The 21,223-nt window shown below is 42.7% G+C and overlaps 1 protein-coding gene across 1 annotated transcript in view; it reads right to left on the bottom strand.

Moving 5' to 3' along the window:
• The window catches only part of TBX4 (T-box transcription factor 4), a 128,202-nt gene that overhangs the window by 97,763 nt on the left and 9,216 nt on the right, over positions 1-21,223 (bottom strand). Inside the window, exon 2 of the mRNA XM_058164113.1 lies at positions 18,953-19,028. The gene's annotated coding sequence lies outside the window, so the exon portion shown is untranslated. The remainder of the gene's footprint in view (positions 1-18,952; positions 19,029-21,223) is intronic.

Genomic DNA, 21,223 nt, shown 5'->3' with positions numbered 1-21,223 from the left:
CACCCTGTCCCATCAATCCCCATTCCCCCCCCCCCCACAAAAAGTCGGGACACTAAAACCAGGGAATTTCAAGGGTTTGAAGTTTTTGGCAGTTTTTGGCAGTGTTGATCCTTAGGTTTTCCCCAAGAGTAGCAGGAGGAAGCTGCCGGCTAAAAGCCCCAGTTTATTAACTAGTTTAAAACAGAATAGAAATAGAAATAATAGGAATAGAGATAGGGATAGGGATAGGGATAGGGATAGGGATAGGGATAGGATAGGATAGGATAGGATAGGATAGAATAGGATAGGATAGGGAATAGAATAGAATAGAATAGAATAGAATAGAATAGAATAGAATAGAATAGAATAGAATAGAATAGAATAGAATTCAATTCTTTATTGTCCATGTGTGTTTAGACACACAAGGAATTGGTCTTTGGTGCATAAGCTCACGGCGTACATTAAAAGACAAGATACATTCGTCAAGAATCATTAGTGATAGTCATAGGGTACAAATAAGCAATCGAATCATACTAGGAAGGAATCAATATCAATATAAATCCTTAGGATGCAAGCAACAAAGTTACAGTCACGCAGTCCCAAGTGGGAGGAGATGGGTGATAGGAACGATGAGAAGACTAATTAGTAACAATAATGCAGACTTAGTGAATAGTTTGACAGTGTTGAGGGAATTGTTTGTTTAGCAGTTTTGGTGTTCTTTTGGTGTGCAGTGCTCTATAGTGTCGTTTTGAAGGTAGGAGTTGAAACTATTTATGTCCAGGATGCGAGGGGTCTGTAAATATTTTCACAGCCCTTTTTATTTAATTTATTTAATTTTATTTAATTCCGAGCACTGCAACCAAGGCTTGCCGGAGGTTGAGCATTCCCACGAATGACTCTGGAGTTGGCTCCACTTAAGTGTTGCCCGTTTTAGGGAGAGCAGCTAAGAGCACATTGCATGTGTAAGGCAATGGATTCACACGGCTTACGAATTGGCAAGCTGGACGTTGATAGGGTTCACACGACTCGGTTTTAACGGCGGCTCTCCGACACATCAAATGTGAAGCCGGATTATTTGGCCGGATTTCTTTCGGGGTTTCGAGTTGCCGTGAGAACTCGGACAAGGGGGCTCCTCCGTTAACTCAGGCGAGCGTCGTCTGAACACGGAAGTCAATTCCGTGTCAGCTGGGGAAGGAGGGAGGGCAATCCTCTCTCCTTTTAGTTTGCTGGTTCTGCACGTTCATTTAAGGACCCCTTCGAGGACACGAAAGAACTCAAATATATAAAAATGCGAGGCGTCTTCTAAATCCATTAGTTTCAGCCTCTCCGGAATTTACCCCAAAAGTTAGAGAGAGAGAGAGAGGCGGGCGTGGGGGAGAGAGAAGGAAGAGGAAGAAGAAGGGGGAGGAGGAGGAGGAGGAGAAGGAGAAGGAGGAGAAGAAGGAGACGACCAAGACCAAGGAGGAGGAGACGGAAACAGAGAAGAAGAAGAAGAAGAAGAAGAAGAAGAAGAAGAAGAAGAAGAAGAAGAAGAAGAAGAAGAAGAAGAAGAAGAAGAAGAAGAAGAAGAGGAGGAGGAGGAGGAGGAGGAGGAGGAGGAGGAGGAGGAGGAGGAGGAGGAGGAGGAGGAGGAGGAGGAGGAGGAGGAAGAGGAAGAAGACCAAGACCAAGACCAAGACCAAGACCAAGAAGGAGGAGGAGGAGGAAGGAGGAGGAAGAGGAGGAGGAGGAGGAGGAGGAGGAGGAGGAGGAAGAAGAAGAAAAGGAAGAGGAAGAGGAAGAGGAAGAAGACCAAGACCAAGACCAAGACCAAGACCAAGAAGGAGGAGGAGGAGGAAGAAGGAGAAGGAGAAGGAGAAGGAGGAGGAGGAGGAGGAGGAGAAGAAGGAGAAGAAGAAGAAGAAGAAGAAGAAGAAGAAGAAGAAGAAGAAGAAGAAGAAGAAGAAGAAGAAGAAGAAGAAGAAGAAGGAGGAGGAGGACAACAACAACAACAGCAACAACAACAACAACAAAGTCCCAGCTTGGCTTGAAGCCCTGTGCCCCTTCCCACCAGGCGCGGACTACAAATCTCATCACCCCCATCTCTTCTTTGCAGCAGCCCCGGGTTGACTTATTGCCGGCCTCCCTTGGCAGGGCGGCGCAGCTTCCCCCGTTCGGCCAACCGGCTCCTGTCCCAAGTCTAGCCGGATAGGCTCGATAGCCTTTGGCGACCTTTCCCGAAGCCCGATCCTCGCCCACCCCCCACCCCCGCTAACTTTTAAACCCCCAAGGCGAGACATTCACCTTTGAGGTTGCCGCAGATCGTCGGATGAGCCAAATCGGATTCGAAAGGGGTCCCTTAACGCAAGGGATGCCCAACCTGGGCAATTCTTAAGACTTGTGGACTTCAACTCTCAGAATTCAGCACACAGGGAATTGAAGTCCACGGGTCTTTAAGTTGGCAAGGCTGAATGAACACCCTCCTGCCTTAACCTAACAAAGCCGGGCTCAGCTAGGGTCTCTTGAGAGCCCCTCTACTCCCCCAGGCAGTCTGCCCTCCTAGGCGCCCACTTTCAAGAAGGCGGATGGCCGGCGCGAAACTGCCTGGCCGAATCACTTCGGATTATGAATACCAGAATGGCAAATTTGGAAGGGAACCTTGGAGGTCTTTCAGTCCAAGCCCTTACTCAAACAGAAGACCCTAGATGCCGTTTCAGAGAAAGAAATAGTCGCCCCGTCTCTTCTTAAATACCTCTAGTGATGGAGCGCGCAGCAACTTCTGGTGGCAAGTCGTTCCACTGGTTAATTGTTCTGTCAGGAAAAATTCCCCCAACAGTTCTAGGTTGCGTCTCTCCTTGATTCGTTTCCATCCGTTGCTTCTTGCACAAAAGACTTCAGGTACTTTGGAGAAGAGATTGAACCTTCCCCCTTCTTTGTGGCAGCCCCTCCAATAGAATAGAATAGAATAGAATAGAATAGAATAGAATAGAATAGAATAACAGAGTTGGAAGGGACCGTAGAGGTCATCTAGTCCAACCCCCTGCTCAGGCAAGAAACCCTCTACCATTTCAGACAAACGGTGGTCCAATCTTTTCTTTTTTAAAAAAAACTTCCAGTGTTGGAGCATTCACAACTTCGGGTAGCAAGTCGTTCCACTGATTGTTTTAACTGTCAGGAAATTCATCCTTACTTCTAGGTCGCTTCTCTCTTTGATGAGTTTCCACCCGTTGCTTCTTGTTCTACCCTCAGGTGCTTTGGAGAATAGCTTGACTCCCTCTTCTTTGTGGGCAACCCCTGAAATATTGGATCACTGCTATCGTGTCCCCCCACCCGGTCCTTCTTTTCATCAAACTAGATATATATAATAAATATTGTAAGACTTGCTATCACGAGACCCAAGGAGAATTCTCTCCATCCGTCCTTCCCTCGCTCCGTCGTAAGGAAAGGCACGTTCACACGAGCGGCCATCCCCTCGTGTCGGAAAGCAGCTTCAAACCCCAACGGGCACGGAATAATATATACCTTCCGTCGTCGGTTCCCTCGGGTTTAAGCGCCAAGTGCGGGGTCCAATTCGGATTAAGCCCCGCTTCTCATTCCCAAAGACGGCCCCCGCCCCACCCACCCCGGCGCCGACGGTGTACAAAAAGGCCGTTTGAACGCGACCGCTCGGTTAAACCCAGAAACCGGGCACAGCGCGAACGAGGCTCCTTGCCTCAGTCAAATAAAATAAAATAAAATAAAATAAAATAAAATAAAATAAACGCGCCACCGAATTTGCTCCGCAGGCAGGGGAAAAATTCCCCCGCTTTTGGGACATTTCTGGAAGTAAAACCCTCTTCAAGAAACAAATTTGGGGAGACCTTAATAAAGGTCCTCCCCCCCCTCCGTCTCCACTCGACTCCCGGCGGTTCTGCGTCCACACAACCGCTTTTGCCGCGCAGAGAGATCCAGAAGGCAAGAGGCGCCTTAGGATCTCCTGTTTGGCCCTGGAGGATCGACATGCGCGTCTCCTGCTCTTCCTTGCCCTAGGAGACGAGGAGTCCCCCGGCTATCTTGCCCTCCGGCGGGTTAGTAGGAATTCTTCTTCGGGGAATAGGGTGCTTTGGGATATGATCTTTGTCGGGTTGGCTGCTGAGCGATGTATTTAAGATGGGAGGCTGTAGGCATTTTCTAAATAAATGCAATAAATGGATACGGGTTGTAATATTTGCACTGCTCCTAGGAGTGCGACTTTTAATTAATAATTAAAATAATCAAATAATTAGAACTGCAGAAAAAAACCATGGCTACCAGCCTGCCTTCCTTTGAGGTCCTGTATACTGCACCAGTCAAAAAGAAGGCTGTGAAAATATCTACAGACCCTTCGCATCCTGGACATAAACTGTTTCAACTCCTACCCTCAAAATGACGCTATATACAGTAGCACTGCACACCAGAAGAACTAGACACAAGGACAGTTTTTTCCCAAATGCCATCACTCTGCTAAACAAATAATTCCCTCAACACTGTCAAACTATTTACTAAGTCTGCATTACTATTAATCTTCTCATCCTTACTAGTACCTATCTCCTCCCACTTATGACTATAACCTTGTTGCTTGTATCTTTACGATTTATATTGTTTGATTTGTTTCCTAATATGATTTGATTGCTTATTAGTAACCTATGACTATCATTAAGTGTTGTATCTTATGATTCTTGATGAAGGTATCTTTTCTTTTATGTACACTGAGAGCGTGTGCACCAAAGACAAATTCCTTGTGTGTCCAATCACACTTGGCCAATAAAACATTCTATTCTATTCTATTCTATTCTGTTCTACTCTACTCTACTCTACTCTACTCTACTCTACCTTCCATTCCATTCCATTCCATTCCATTCCATTCTATTCTGAATGTATCTTTTCCTTTATGCACACTGAGAGCCTATGCACCAAGACAAATTCCTTGTGTGTCCAATCACACTTGGCCAATAAAGAATTCTATTCTATTTTTGCAGTTTGTGAATTTGTCCAGAGGCTTCCCCTCACATGTTGATTATCATTATTGTTATATTAGTTTGGCCAGTGTTATGATAATAATAATATTGTAACAACATCAAATATCCACATCTGTCTGTCCCAGATCCTTGGGAAGGATTCAATAGGTTGACAAAAAAAAATTCAAAACCAGCCTGTCTGTGTAACCAGCCAATAATATATTAGTTAATAATATATCCATAACATTAGTTGACAATGTGTAATAAATAATATATATATATATAATTACATAGTATATTGTTAATAATAATATGATAATATATGATAATAATATATCCATTATATTATGTGTGTATGTATATATTATATTACATTCCATTCCATTCCATTCCATTCCATTACAGAATAGAATAGAATTGAATTGAATTTTTTATTGGCCAAGTGTGATTGGACACACAAGGAATTTGTTTTGGTACATTCAGAATAGAATAGAATGGAATGGAATGGAATGGAATGGAATGGAATGTAGAGTAGAGTAGAGTAGAGTAGAGTAGAGTAGAGTAGAATAGAATAGAATAGAATAGAATAGAATAGAATAGAATAGAATAGAATAGAATATTTTATTTTATTGGCCAAGTGTTATTGGACACACAAGGAATTTGTCTTGGTGCATAGGCTCTCAGTGTGCATAAAAGAAAAGATAACCTTCATCAAGGTACAACACTTAAAACACTTAATGACAGTCATAGGGTACAAATAAGCAATCAGGAAACAATCAATATCAATATAACTCATAAGGATACAAGCAACAAAGTTACAGTCATACAATCATAAGTGGAATTATATTTATTATATTATATTATATTATATTATATTATATTATATTATATTATATTATATTATATTATATTATATTATATTATATTATATTATATTATATTATATTATATTATATTATATTATATTATATTATATTATATTATATTATATTATATTATATTATATTTTATTATATTTTATTATATTATATTATATTATATTATATTATATTATATTATATTATATTATATTATATTATATTATATTAATTATATTATTATATCATATCATATTATATTATATTATATTATTATATTTTTTCAGCCAGTTTGGCCTAGTTATAAGGTACCAGGCTAGAAAGCGGAAGATCTTGAGTTCAAGTCCTGCCTTTGCCATGAAAGCCAGCTAGGTGACTTTGGGCCAATCACCAGGAGATGGTGAGTTCTAGTCCCGTTTTAGGCATGAAAGCTGGCTGGGTGATTTTGGGCCAGTCACTCTCTCAGCCCAGCCCACCTCACAGGGTTGTTGTTGTGGAGAATATAGGAAGAGGGAAGCCGATTGGATATTTTCACTGCCTTGAACTATTTGTAAAAATAATAAAGACGGCATACAAATCAATAAATACCGGTAAATTAAAATTATTATTCAGATTTGGTCATTCATGCCAGATCTCATGCCCTGTTTACATTCCTTTTATTTTATTTTTTCATTTACTCAGTTGTATACAATTTTAAAACACGCATCTCCATAATTTGAAAGGAGACAGTTTAAGCCTCCTGAATGGCTTCTCTTTGGGAGTCAATTATAGCAGGACTAATTTTAATTTTGAAAATTACTTGGTTCTAGAACAGGTAGGGCAAAAGGCAATTGGACTTTATTGTTGTTGTTTTTCCTTGAAAATGTTTCGCTTCTCATCCTAGAAGCTTCTTCAATTCTGAAGCGAAACTTTTCAAGGGGGGGGGAAACCCCCCAAGAAAGTCCAGTTGCCTTTGGAAAAAGCACCTTTGGGACAACCTGGATGATATATAGAATCTCTAGACACTGAGAGGGCTGTTTGACTTTGCGAGCAGCCGTGATAGCTGTGAGATGGAGGAGGCCATGAGGCCTAGAAACCTGATCTCTATTTTCCAAATTGCAAACAATCAGTGACTCGATCACAGACTGGCACTTCTCAGACTTGCAGAGAACCAGTTGCTAGGCCTAAAAATATCGAATTATTGATATTTGTTTAAGGACACGATCCAGCCATCCTTAAGCCATACTGAAACTAACTCGCCTTCATCCCAAGCAGATCTGGAACAGAACAGAACATAGCGTGGGGAGGGGAGGGGGAGGGGAGGGGAAGAGAAGGGAAGGGAAAAGAAGGGAAAAGAAGGGAAGGGAAGGGAATTAGATTAAAATAGAGAATGGCATGAAATAGGAATAGGAATAATGGACCAAATAATGGAATGGAATGGAATGGAATGGAATGGAATGGAATGGAATAGAATAGAATAGAATAGAATAGAATAGAATAGAATAGAATAGAATAGAAACTTTATTGAGAATAGAATAGAACAGAGTATTTATTGAGAATAGAACAGAATGGAATGGAATGGAATGGAATGGAATAGAATGGAATATTTATTGTGAATAGAATAGAATAGAATAGAATAGAATAGAATAGAATAGAATAGAATAGAATATTTATTGAGAATAGAATAGAATGGAATGGAATATTTACTGAGAATTGAATAGAATAGAATCTTTATCGAGAATAGGATAGGATGGGATGGGATGGGATGGGATGGGATGGGATGGGATGGGATGGGATGGAATGGAATATTTATTGAGAATAGAATAGAATCTTTATTGAGAATAGAATAGAATAGAATAGAATAGAATAGAATAGAATAGAATAGAATAGAATCTTTATTGAGAATAGAATTGAACAGGGTATTTATTGAGAATGGAATGGAATGGAATGGAATGGAATGGAATGGAATAGGACGGAATATTTATTGAGAATAGAATAGAATAGAATAGAATAGAATAGAATAGAATAGAATAGAATAGAATAGAATATTTATTGAGAATAGAATAGAATAGAATGGAATGGAATGGAATATTTACTGAGAATAAAATAGAATAGAATCTTTATTGAGAATAGGATAGGATAGGATAAGAGGATAGGATAGGATAGGATAGGATAGGATAGGATAGGATAGGATAGGATAGGATAGGATAGGATAGAATTCTTTATTGGACAAGCGTGATTGGACACACAAGGAATTTATGTCCGGTGCATTAAGCGCTTAGTGTACGTTCAAGCTTAGTTCCCAGAAAATTTACTTCCCAGAAAAGGAAAAAGGAACCAATTTGAACCCTCCACTGAAGAAGCAGCTGTTTACTCTCAAGTAGAACTGCATTAGTTCCATTTCCAGGGTCTCCGCTTCACTCCCTCAATTTTGGACAATCCAAGCTGCCCCCACCCGAAAAAATTTTTCCCCCCCTCGTGGGGTAGAAATAAGATCAACCAACCCTACATTTGGGACAACCTGTTAGAATTCCCAGGTTCTAACATTTTTTAAAAAGAATATTCGCGGCCAGTTTTTAAAATAGTTATTTCTGAGAAAGGCAGCGTTTTCTCGCCTCGTTATCTTTTGCAGGACGTTTTTTGTTAAAAAGGAAAGAAACGTTAGTTTCGAAGAGATTGGAGGGCCAAAGGATCTGCGCTATCTAATTTTAATTTTGCAAAAATACAGAGGTCTGTTCTTAAAAGAAAGACACTCAGAGCATCCATTGGCAAGTCCACATAAAAAATAATCCGCATTTCTTTATTCCTTAAAAATGTATTTTTAGAATCGATTGGTCCCAATTAATGATATTGAATGGGTTGCTTTTTCCGTTCTTTTTAGAGAGAAAGGGAAAAAAAACCTTAAAAATCAACGCTTCCCTCCATTTCAACCGAGTGAAAGGAGATAAGGACGGAGGCAAATCGCTTTTACAAATAACTTTGGTAAAACTTTCGCTGGCGGATAAGCCGTCAAGGGGAGAGGTGGGGGGGCTTAACTTTTAACTAAGTCCGAAAAAAGAGACTTTCTTCCGAGGAAACACGTTACATACAGATCGCTTGGGGTTTTTAAAGGGCTTCGGAGAGCCGCTTCGACACGTTTTAGAAATGAAACCCCATCTGAAAAATTTGAAATCTCTCTTTAATTTTTTCCGAAGGATTAGAGCAGAAAACTGCATTGGACAGAAGTGTTCATAGCTCCTTTGAGAATTCACCCAGGAAATCATTATTACATTTTTTTGGTAAAAAAAAATGATCTTTTTTTTGGAGGGGGGGTGGCGAAGAAAACCCAACGCTTCTACTTTTAAATAAAGCCCACGCTTTCCAGGAAAGTAGGTCGACAAGCAAGCCAGTCCTAAAGGATGACCTGGGAAATAAAATTTTATTTTATTTTATTATTTACTTTACTTTACTTTACTTTTTTACTTTACTTTTTACTTTACTTTATTATTTAACTTTACTTTATTATTTATTTTACTTTACTTTATTTTTTATTTTATTTTACTTTATTATTTATTTTACTTTATTTTACTTTATTATTTATTTTACTTTACTTTTTATTTTATTTTACTTTATTATTTATTTTACTTTATTTTATTATTTACTTTACTTTACTCTACTTTTACTTTTACTTTATTTATATTGCCGCCTACTCGCACACCTCGATTCGAAGTGGTTTACAGGACAGAAAAGCACAACGTAAAAGAAATAAAAATAAAAGTAATAAAAACAATAAAAACAATGAAATAATAACCCCCAGCCCCACCCTCACTCCAGCCCATTCATACACATTCATACCCGCCATTGAAGGGGGCTCCCCAGGCCCGCTGCTGGAAAAACCACATCTTCATTTTAAATTTTAAAAATAGACTACTGGGCAGGAAGGACGTGAAGGAGGGCCTTGAAATGCTTTTCAATCCGCCTCTTAAAAAAAACCAAACATTGATATGAAATCTGAAGTGAATGAAGCTAAGGTTAGATAAGGCCTATTTTTAGGCTTCAAGCCTCAGTTTCCCAGCCTGTAAAAGAAAGAGGTTTGGAAAACCCTCATACAAAGGCAGATACGGCAGGAGAAAAACGAAGTAACCCTTGCTGAGTCTTCGGAATAATATTAATAAGGGACGGAAAGAAATAGGATAGTGGCTAATATCCTGAATACGATAACCACGAAGGTCCGACACATGATTCTTGAAGCTGAGCCTAATCCAGTTCGGGATTAGGATGGGGATCAAATTTTTCCCCCTCCTTCCAGGGAGGGGTGATATTAGACGCCCCTTACTCACCTTTCTTTGGAATAACCTCTCCCGCACACGACCGTCCAGGCTGAAGTTTAGAAGAAAACCCGTTTGGACGTTGGCTCGATCATTTATAATCGACCGACTCTTCCCCCCCCCCCCCGCGGAAAGCATGTAATGGATTCCTCGATCCAGAACCCCGCCAGGTGGCTCAGGATTCGCCAGGAACCACTCTGGAAGCGGGGAGAAACGCCTGATCGAGCGGCTGTCTGGCCCCTAGATTCGGTGCCTAGTTATGCAACTCGTTTGGGGGGGGGGGTCCAGTTGGGCCGACTCGGTCTCTTTGTGATCTAGCGGGGTTGTTGCAGTCACCCCAAAAGACCTCGACTCAGTCCGCCCCAAAACTTGCGTTCAGCTTTGGTCGCCACATTACACACACACACATCAAAAAATTGAGATTTTGAGTGGGAAAAGTTGCGGCGAAGAGCAACGAAGACGATTAAACGCCCCGAGATTAAAAACATTCGAAGAACGGCTGCAGGATTTTGAGTTTGGCTAGTCTAAAGAAAAGAAGGATTGGGGGGACAGATAGCAAGTTGATACTCAGCCTTGTATCCTTCCCAGGTGGATAAAATGAGGACCCAGATTGTTGGGGGCAATAGGCTGACTCTGTAAACCGCTTAAAGAGGGCTGCCACAAAGAAGAAGAGGGAGTCAACTTATTTTTCAAAGCACCAGAAGGCAGGACAAGAAGCAAAAGATGGAAACTAATCAAGGAGCGAAGCAACCTGGAATTGAGCAGACGCATCCTAACAGTAAGGACAATGAACCGGTGGAACAGCTTGCCACCAGAAACCGTGGATGCTCCATCACTGGAGGTTTTTAAGAAGAGACTGGACAGCCATTTGTCTGAAATGGTGTAGGCTCTCCTGCTTGACCAGAAGGTTGGACTAGAACAGTGGTCACCAACCAGTGGTCCATGGACCACTGGTGGTCCACGAGAAAATTTTGGTGGTCCACAGAAAAATTATTTGTATTTTTTCTATTGCACTAAATACTATTTATCCTTTTAAAAAATTCATATTAGTGGTCCTCGGGATTTAAAATTATGAATTTAGTGGTCCCTGAGGTCCGAAAGGTTGCTGACCCCTGGACTAGAAGACCTCCAAGGTCCTTTCCAGTTCTATTCTGATAGTTTATGTGAGTTTATTCTGATAGTATAGGTGAGTTTAGATCCCTCACATCCAGGACATAAACTGTTTCAACTCCTACCGTCAAAACGACTCTATAGAGCACTGCACACCAGAACAACTAGACACAAGAAGAGTTTTTTCCCCCCGAAGGCCATCACTCTGCTAAACAAATAATTCCCTCAACACTGTCAAACTATTTACTAAAACTGCACTATTATTAATCTTCTCATCTTTCCCATCACCCATCTCCTCCCACGTATGACTGTAACTTTGTTGCTGGCAATCCTTATGATTTATATTGATATATTGACCATCGTTTGTGTTGTAAATGTTGTACCTTGACGAAGGTATCTTTTCTTTTATGTACACTGAGAGCATATGCACCAAGACAAATTCCTTGTGTGTCCAATCCCACTTGGCCAATAAAAAAATTCTATAGGGCCATTTCTAAGTGTTTTCTAAGTACCTTCAGAGGGCCGGGCGGAGGGGCTTAAAAGATCCGAAATATTGCCAGCTGGTAGAGGACAAAGGGGTTTTAACGGGGCTGAACGCGGTTCTTAGGCCTCGCGTTCTTCTCAACCACGAATTAAAAGTTAGAGCGGGACGTTGGGGTGGCGATTTTCGCCCCCTTTTCGCCCGGAGAGGAAGGGGCAATTGATAACCCAACCCCTCCGCCGCCATATTTTTGCTGGACCGCTTTCTTTTCTCCCACTCGCGTACCTGACCTTTCTTAAAATTCAGCCCTGGCAGAATTCTTGGGGCCGGGCCTGTTTGCCATCTCCCGGCCCGAGTTCGCAGGCCCGCTTCGAAGTTCAAAGGCGGGGAAGACGCCCACGCGTGGGTCTCTCGAAACTTTGCCACGCGCGGGTCTCTCGAAACTTTGCCAAGGAAGCGAGGTCAACCGCGGCCGCTCTAAGTCACTGAACCCGGGGACTCCCTTCTCCCGAAATTCCCCATTCTCTGCGGCGTGGGAAAGCGAAACCGGCGCGAAACCAAGCGCTCGTTTCACTTTCAAGGGCGTGGATGGAAGGAGAAAGCGAATTGCAGGATACACAAATTGTATACACACACAGAGAGAGAGAGACATGTGTGACACGCCCACGCCCAATTCTACCAGTTGCTAGATAATCGAAATGGCCTTTGGGAACTTTTGATCGGGGAAAAAAAACTTTTTTTCGGAACTTATGGCGAAGAAAATCCAACACTTTCTACTTTTTCCAGGAAAGTCAGTCGTGGAACAGGCCAGTCCTAAAGGATGACGGGGGAAGTAAAAATTTATTTTATTATTTACTTTCCTTTACTTTACTTTAGTATTTACTTTATTTTACTTTATTATTTATTTTACTTTACTTTACTTTATTATTTATTTTACTTTACTTTATTATTTATTTTACTTTATTTTGCTTTACTTTAACTTATTATTTATTTTAAATTTAAATTTTATTTTATTAAAAAAAAGCAAGATTAATCAATCAATCATTTCTGGGTGATTCCAGAGTTGCAGAAGGTGGGTTCCGTTTCTTAAAAAAACCGCCCTTCCAAAAATCTCGAGTTCAAGCCAGGCAGTACGGCTTTTCCTGCTGCGCCCCCCCCCCCACAGCCGCCGCCTTTCCCAGCTTGACCCCCATCTCCCAATCTCAAAACCTTCCCCGGCAGCGAACCCGGTCCTTAAACCGGAGGCCTTCAGGCGGCTTTAACTCCCGAAGCGAGTGAATATATTTAGGGGGTCGGTCCTTCTGCGAGGATAGGCCGGGATTCAGCGGGCCCGGACCGTTTGAAGAGGGTGGTTGTGAAAAAGGGAAAGAAAGAACAGCTGGAGGGAGAAGGGCAGCCTTTTCCAAAACGAAAAATGTCATTTTCCTTTTGGGGGGGGACACATTTTGCGTCTCCCACCTTTTTTTTTTTTTTTCGCCAATCTTTGCAAAGAGGAAAAGAGGCGAGGAAATTAGACGGTTTGGGGGATTGAAGTCGAGATTCCTTTGCAAAAAAAAAGGGGGGACGCTGCGCGCTCCTTACTGCGCCCCATCCTCAAGATCCTTCAGGGCGACTTTCGGATTCCCCAGAATCGTCCGTCGCTTCCAGGCGCGCGCAAAGGGCAAGACCTTTGAATCGGCGCTTCCGTGAGCGAGGTCAACCTGCTTCCCGAGAAACGCGACGGCCGCGGCGGCCAACGCTTCTTAACTTTCACTTAGGATCCAGGGAGTTTAGGATTGCCGGCCGCCAACGCCCCTTTAACTTAAGATCCAGGGAGCAAGGTTGATTTTGATACCAGGGAAGGCCAGAGAGGAAGGGCGAATGCCGTTTTTAAATATATATTTATATATATTTATACACACACACACATAAATACACACGTACACACACATAAATACACATACATATATATATATACACACACGCACATGCATATATATATATACACATACACGCACACACTTAGATAGATAGATAGATATATAAACACACACACATATATATGGAAATGAACACACACAAAAGGTCCTCGCGCAACCCGGCCCCATGCCTCGCGGGGACTGCATTCCCACAACCAGCTGACTCGTGTTGAGAAAAAAAAACCCCAGGCACTGCCTTCCGGGAAAGACTTACACGCCCGCAGAAGAGCGTCTGGACTCCTCGTGAGTTAGCGAACCCAGGTCAAGGGGGTCGGGTTGCACCTGGGAGACTTCCAGAAACAGGAGTCAAGGAGTCGTCGTGGGAATGCAGGCAACCCCCGTTGTTATTGTTGTTGTTGTTGTTGTTGTTTTGGGGTCCTTCCCCACCTCCCAGTGCTGTGTTGGGGGCCCAATACAAGCGGTAAACACGGTTAAAGACCTGTCCCCTCCTTCTCTAACCCCCCCTCCCCGGTCGGCCTCGCTGAAGATCCTTGCCAAGGGAGGTGGGATGGGGGGGGGGGAAGGACATCGCTCCGACTCACAGTAAGCGCCCGAGGCTCCTAGGTAGCAGGACCAGATGCCGAGGTTGTGCACAGCTGCGGCGGAGGCCTCAAGAACTTCCTCCGGGGCTTCGCATCCTCGTAAAACCTTCGCGGGTCACCAAATTCCGCGCAGCGACATCCAGAGAAATTCTGTTTTCTTTTCTTTCTTTTTTTTCCCCCGGGGGCAAAATAATAGCAGTTGTAATAATAATAAGAGCACTTTTAAAAGAGAGCCTCTTCTCTTGGAGGGCCCGGTGGAGGGGTGGGGGTCTCCCCCAAAGAAAGAAGAGAGGATCTGGGGGGAGGGTGGGGGGAGGCAGGTTGGAGGGTGGGGGGCAGACCCGGAGAGAAAGCAGCTTCGCCTCCAGGCTACTCGCAGCGCCAAAAGGATCTCTCTCTCTCTCTTTCTCTCTCTCTCTCCAACTGTTCCATAAAACGCCTGCGAGGGATCGGAGGAAAGGGCTGCCCCCCCTCTCTCTCTCGCCCCCCCTTCTGCTGACGTCGCTGCTGTCAGTCTGGAGCTGAGGAGTTTCCAGACCAGCCGGGGATGCTTCTGGCCCCCCCCCCCGCCTCCCCTTCAAACCCGACGCAATAGAGACCTCTCTCCCAACCGGAATATCTCCCCCCAATTCTCCCAAGCTCCCTGCGCAGGGAAACCCCACCCCCATGCCCCCCAATCCAGCTTTCTCCCTGTTTGCTCCCGCACTCCCCCCACGGCAGCCAAATTCTCCCACCCTTGCAAAAACCTTCCAAGAAGGAGGGAGGGAGAGAGAACCAGCGAAGCCCCTCCTGGTTTAAATTAACGCTACATCTGGCGAGCGCAGCCTGGAGGATTCCTCGCCACGCTCCCAGGCAGGCAAGCGGGCCAGCCGGGCGGGTTGGAACGGCTGCAGGGCAGAGATCCCGCCAGCTCCGATCCCGAGCAGATCCTGCCCCGTCTGGCAACGCACAGCGTCACCAAACACACACACATACACACGCAGGAGCCGCTCAAAGCCGCATTGAGGGGTGCGCAAAGCTCACTCCGGGTTTCCCAAAGATCATCAAGAAGGAGATTTGAGGATAACCCCCCCCCCCACCTGGGCCATCCTTCCCCGTTTCTACCGGTAGACTGCTTAGAGCAGGGGTCCCCAACCTTGGCAGCTTTAAGACTTGTGGATTTCAACTTCCAGAGTTCCCCAGCCAGCTTTGCTCTCCTCTCCTCCCCTCTTTGACATGGTTATTTTCAAGTAGGAAGAAGAAAAAGCTTAAGGATAGAAGAGAATATTGTAGCTCTGGGTTGAACTGTAGGGTCCTTGGTAGTCACTGAGCTTGGTGGTTTTCCTGTAGACATTTCACAACCCAGCTAGGCAATACCATCAGTGCTTAGACGGAAGTGCTGTCCCACCAACACTGCCAGGGCAAGCCACTAGTATATAAAATAAGAGCGAACCCCACTCCCTCCTTGCATAATGATGTAACCTAGTTGGCTCATGAAACATCTGCAAGAAAACAACCAAGCTCAGAGAACACTGCACCCACTTTTGGTCGCCAGAATGTAAAAAAGATGTTGAGACTCTAGAAAGAGGGCAGAGAAGAGCAACAAAGATGATGAGGGGACTGGAGGCTAAAAACATATGAAGAACGGTTGTAGGAAATCAGTATGTCTAGATTAATGAAAAGAAGGACTAGGGGAGACATGATAGCAGTCTTCCAATATTTGAGGCTGCCCCAAAGAAGAGGAAGTCAAGCTATTTTCCAAAACAGATGAAGGCAGGACAAGAAGCAATGGGTGGAAACTAATCAAGGAGAGAAGCAGCTAAGAACTAAGGCGGAATTTCCTGACCGTTAGAACAATTAACCAGTGGAACAACTTGCTTCCAGAAGTTGTGAATGCTCCAACACTGGAAATTTTTAAGAAAATGTTGGATACCCATTTGACTGAAATGGTGCAGGGTTTCCTGCCTAAGCAGGGGGTTGGACTAGAAGACCTCCAAGGTCCCTTCCAACTCTGTTATTATATATAACACCAAGAACCTGACAAATTAAAATCAATTCTGCAAGTGCCCCTTTACACGCTACCTTTGATAATACAGTTTTGTATAGAAAGAGTTGATATGAGGGTCTTTGGCACTCTCTGCCCTTAGTGGTTTTTCTTGCAGATGTTTCATGACCTACAACCATGGAGACCACTCCCACAAAAACTGACAGGTCAAGCCGCTAGAGCAGGGGTCTCCAACCTTGGCCACTTTAAGACTTGTGGACTTCAACTCCCAGAATTCCTCAGCCAGCTTTGCTTGAATTCTGGGAGTTGAAGTCCACAAGTCTTAAAGTGGCCAAGGTTGGAGACCTCTGCACTAGAGAATATAAACAGGGAGCAAACCACACTCTCTTCTAGCACTGATGGTGTTACCTTGTTGGGTCATGAAACGTCTGCAAGAACACAACCACGCCCAGAGAGCACCGAGGACCCCACAGTTCAATCCTGCTACAAATATTCCCTTCTAAGAGTTAATATCTTGCTCCTATTTGATGGTCATTTGGAGTTTGGCAGCTGTTTTCTGGCGAGCAGAGCAATGACTGCATATGTCCATTTTACAGATGTGAAAAATGGAGGCCCAGAAATTCAAAACCCACTCTAAGGTCTGTCTGGGGAAGTTTGGATCCTACAATCCAGGGGGGAAATCCAGCAGGTTCTGACAGGTTCTGGAGAACCGGTAGCGGAAATTTTGAATAGTTCAGAGAACCAGCAAATACCACCTCTGGCTGGCCCCAGAGTGGGGTGGGAATGGGGATTTTGCAGTATCCTTCCCCTGGAGTGGGGTGGAAATGGAGATTTTGCAGTATCCTTCCCCTGCCACGCCCACCAAGCCACGCCCACCAAGCCACACCACGCCCACCAAGCCACGCCCACAGAACCAGCAGTAAAAAAAAAATTACCACTGCTACAATCTTTCTTCTTGGCCTCTCCTACACTGAGTCATCTTGTAGGAAAACCACGTTAATATATTTAGCAAAAAGTTTTTTTTAAGAAAAAGTTTTTTATTTTTCAAATTTTAAAATACATACATTCCATCTTTCCTTAAGCAGGGTGTCGTCTGGGTACAACTATCTCTCTGCAACATCCTTCAACATCATTCGCATTCACATTAACATTACTTCTATAAACTTTAAAATTACAATACATTAAACAATTAAACATTATAAAACTCTTCATTTTCTTACTATCCTCTAATAATAGTACAATAATAATATTGAACATAGTTATTCTCTTTTTTTTTAATTAAAAAAGTTTTATTTTAACATTCATATCCAATAACATATTTAATGTACCATCACATACAATTAATCGGACCTGCCCGGTCACCACCCCCTTCTTTTAACTCTCTTCCCTTCTCTACCTTCTTCTATTTTCCACAACCATCCTCCCCCTCTCTTATCTACATCCTCTCCTCCTTCCTCCCTACTCCTTTCTTCTCCCTCTTCTATCCCTCTTCCTTCCTTTCCTCTTCCTCCTCTTTCCTACCTCCTTCTCTCTTCTACTTCCTTCTTTCCCATCATTCTGAAGTGGTAGCCAGGCAGATCCGATCTTACATTAATTATACGTCTTCGATCATCTTTGTACATTAACCATCAATCAAGTATTTTCTCAATACAGTTTGTAAAGCACGAGATTTCTACACTAATGTATTAAAGATTGGGAACTCTTTATTAATAGATGTTAAGTTGAATGGTGAATAGATGATGGAAAAAGTGTAAGACAGAAAAAGGGGAGAATGTTTAATTCTATTATATATGATTATGATTAATTTTTGAACATAGTTATTCTCGTCATACATATGCTCACAATTATGATCTTATTTATATCTCTATCTTAATATATTTTCTATTTTTCTTTAGTCTTCTTCATTTCCAGATTCCTTTTTTATTCTCTAACCACTGCTAAAATACTTCCCATATTGTATAATATTCAGTTTCTTCTCTCTCCTTAATTGCTAGCGTTAATCTGTTCATTTCTGCACATTCTAATATTTTCTTAATCACCTTCTCATCAATGGGAATCTCTTCACTTTTCCAGTGTTGTGTTGTGACCCAGGCCCCAGTAAGTAGTAGGGAACTCAGTCAGTGTAAAAATAAACTTTATTCGAACAGCTAAGAATTACTTCATTCCCAGCATAGTTCAGCTAAATTAAAGCAAATTCATCCCAACATAAATTCCTCAGTCCTATCACCAACCTTGGTCCAATTAGGCAAACTGGCAAAGGCCTTTCTTGGCAGATGTTCAGAAGACACGGATGCAAAATAAATGCAAGAAGACAACGCTATTAATGTTGTTTTCTGGCAAAGCCCAAACACCGTTGCTGGTCTCTTAAGCCTTATGGGAGGGGCCAATCATCTCCTGGCCTTACTCCCGAGTCGTCCTCTCTGCTTGAGCTGCTCTTGCCTTCTGGCAGCTCTTCTCATGCGTGCATTAGGAACAGGCTCCTCCTGTTCCTCTGCCTCACTACTGTCAGTCTCTGGAGGCTCTGGAGTCCGCACCTCACTCCCCGATGGCCCTGGCCCCACTTCAGCCTCAGACTCAGAGCCCTCATCTGGGCCTTCCCCAGCCTCCAGGACTGGCCCACGCTTTTCCTCAGCCTCATCGCTATCCGATTCCCTTGCCAGCTCCGCAGGCTGCTGGCGGACCACAACATGTTGCCCAAATAAAATTCTAGCAAAAAGATTTTTTAAAAGCATCTGGTAGCCCTTTTTATACTGGGGTGTCCAATCTTGGCAACTTTAAGATGCCTTGTAATGCCACTTACCAATGCCTTGGTAAGGCCACACTTGGAATATTGCGTTCAGTTTTGGTTGCCACGATGTAAAAAGGATGTTGAGACTCTAGAAAGAGTGCAGAGAAGAGCAACAAAGATGATTAGGGGACTGGAGGCTAAAACATATGAAGAACGGTTGCAGGAACTCGGTATGCCTAGTTTAATGAAAAGAAGGACAAAGGGAGACATGATAGCACCCTGAAATGGGTGTAGGGTTTCCTGCCTGGGCAGGGGGTTGGACTAGAAGACCTCCAAGGTCCCTTCCAACTCTGTTGTTGTTATTGTTGTTGTTGTTGTTGTTGTTGTTGTTGTTGTTGTTGTTGTTGTTGTTGTTATTATTATTATTATTATTATTATTATTATTATTATTATTATTATTATTATCTGTGGACTTCAACTCCCAGAATTCTCCAATGCTGGTTGAAGAATTCTGGAGCTGAATTCCACAAATCTTAAAAGTTGCCAAGGTTGGACTCCCTGTTTTAGAGTCACATGTTTCATCAAAAGCCATCCGCTTTTGATTAAGCGACCTGCAGCTCACAAAAAATTTATGGCTTTAATAACCCTGGTTAGTTGGAATTTTTGGCTGGGAGACGCGTTCTGGTTGGATAATGTGACCACAAAGACAAGCCAATATTGATTTGTGTTATACAATTATAGATAAATACAACACATCGAGTGGAAACATTTGGAGGGGGACAAAAACATAAAATTAAAACAACTCTTTGGATCAGACCCATCACAAATTTGATTCAGAGTTGCATTCCCACCAGGGGTGAAATCCAGCAGGTTCTGACAAGTTCTAGAGAACCGGTAGCGGAAATTTTGAGCAGTTCAGAGAACCGGCAAATACTATCTCTGGCTGGCCCCAGAGTGGGGTGGGAATGGGGATTTTGCAATATTTATTTTATTTATTTATTTTGTCACAACATCATATAAAAAGATTATATAGTATATTAACATATACATGAGTAAATATTAGGAGGTATAAGCATCTATATATATATAGGAAGAAGAAAAGAAAAACAATAGGACAGGAACGGTAGGCACGTTTGTGCGCTTATGCACGCCCCTTATGGTCCTCTTAGGAATGGGGCGAGGTCAATAGTAGAAAGTTTTTGGTTGAAGCTTTTAGGATTATGGAAAGAGACCACAGAGTCAGATAAAGTATTCCAAGCACTGATGATTCTGTTACAGAAGTCATATTTTCTGCAATCTAGATTAAAGCGGTTAACATTAAGTTTAAATCTGTTGGTTGCTCTTATATTATTGCAATTAAAGCTGAAGTAGTCTTTAACAGGAAGGACATTACAATAGATGATTCTGTGAGTTAAGCTTAGGTCTTGTCGAAGGCGACGGAGTTCCAAGTTTTCTAAGCCTAGGATTTCAAGTCTGGTGGGATAAGGTATTTTGTTGTTTTCAGAGGAATGGAAAACTCTTCTTGTAAAATATTTCTGGACTCGTTCAATTGTATTGATGTCAGAGATGTGGTGAGGGTTCCAAACAGGCGAGCTGTATTCTAGAATTGGTCTAGCAAATGTTTTATATGCTCTGGTTAGTAGTGTAGTGTTTTTGGAAAAGAAGCTTCGCAAGATTAGGTTTACAACTCTTAGAGCTTTTTTTACTATGTAGCTACAGTGGGCTTTATCCTTTCCCCAGCAGTGGGGAGGGAATGGGGATTTTGCAGCATCCTTCCCCTGACACACCCACCAAGCCACGCCCACCAAGCCACACCACACCCGCCAAACCACACCCACAGAACCGGTAGTAAAAAAAATTGGATTTCACCACTGGTTCTCCTGCTTGAGCAGGGGGCTGGACTAGAAGACCTCCAAGGTCCCTTCCAGTTCATTCATTCTATTCTACTCTAACTTTGACAAAGCTACTGATGTACCCCTGATATTGTGTACACTCCCTTTTGCTGGCAGGGACGTATGGTTAACTAAGCTTTACTTCTGAGTAAACAAGGAAGGGATTGCTTAGTAATTTATTTTCCTAAAACTCCATTTCAGCCACCAATCCATTCCCCAATTCATAGCTTCTCTCCCTCAAGCTAGTCATTTGTTTGAGCAGAGAAACCAACTTTTAAATCAAAATTAGCAAACTCCATTCTCTGGACGATAAATTCAATGCTCAGACCATAAAATACTCTGAATGTATAAGACAGTTATGTTAGTTCCTGCCACAAAGCACATGGGACGATGTGCTTTTAATTACAGTACACAAAGTTAATTGTTGTAGGTTCTCCACCCAGCCTTGTGT

The sequence above is a fragment of the Ahaetulla prasina genome, chromosome 1 (genome assembly GCF_028640845.1).
Source record: "Ahaetulla prasina isolate Xishuangbanna chromosome 1, ASM2864084v1, whole genome shotgun sequence".
NCBI classification, from domain to species: domain Eukaryota; kingdom Metazoa; phylum Chordata; class Lepidosauria; order Squamata; family Colubridae; genus Ahaetulla; species Ahaetulla prasina.
The sequence above is the reverse complement of the archived record's forward strand: the minus strand, read 5'-3'. Positions and strand labels throughout refer to the sequence as shown.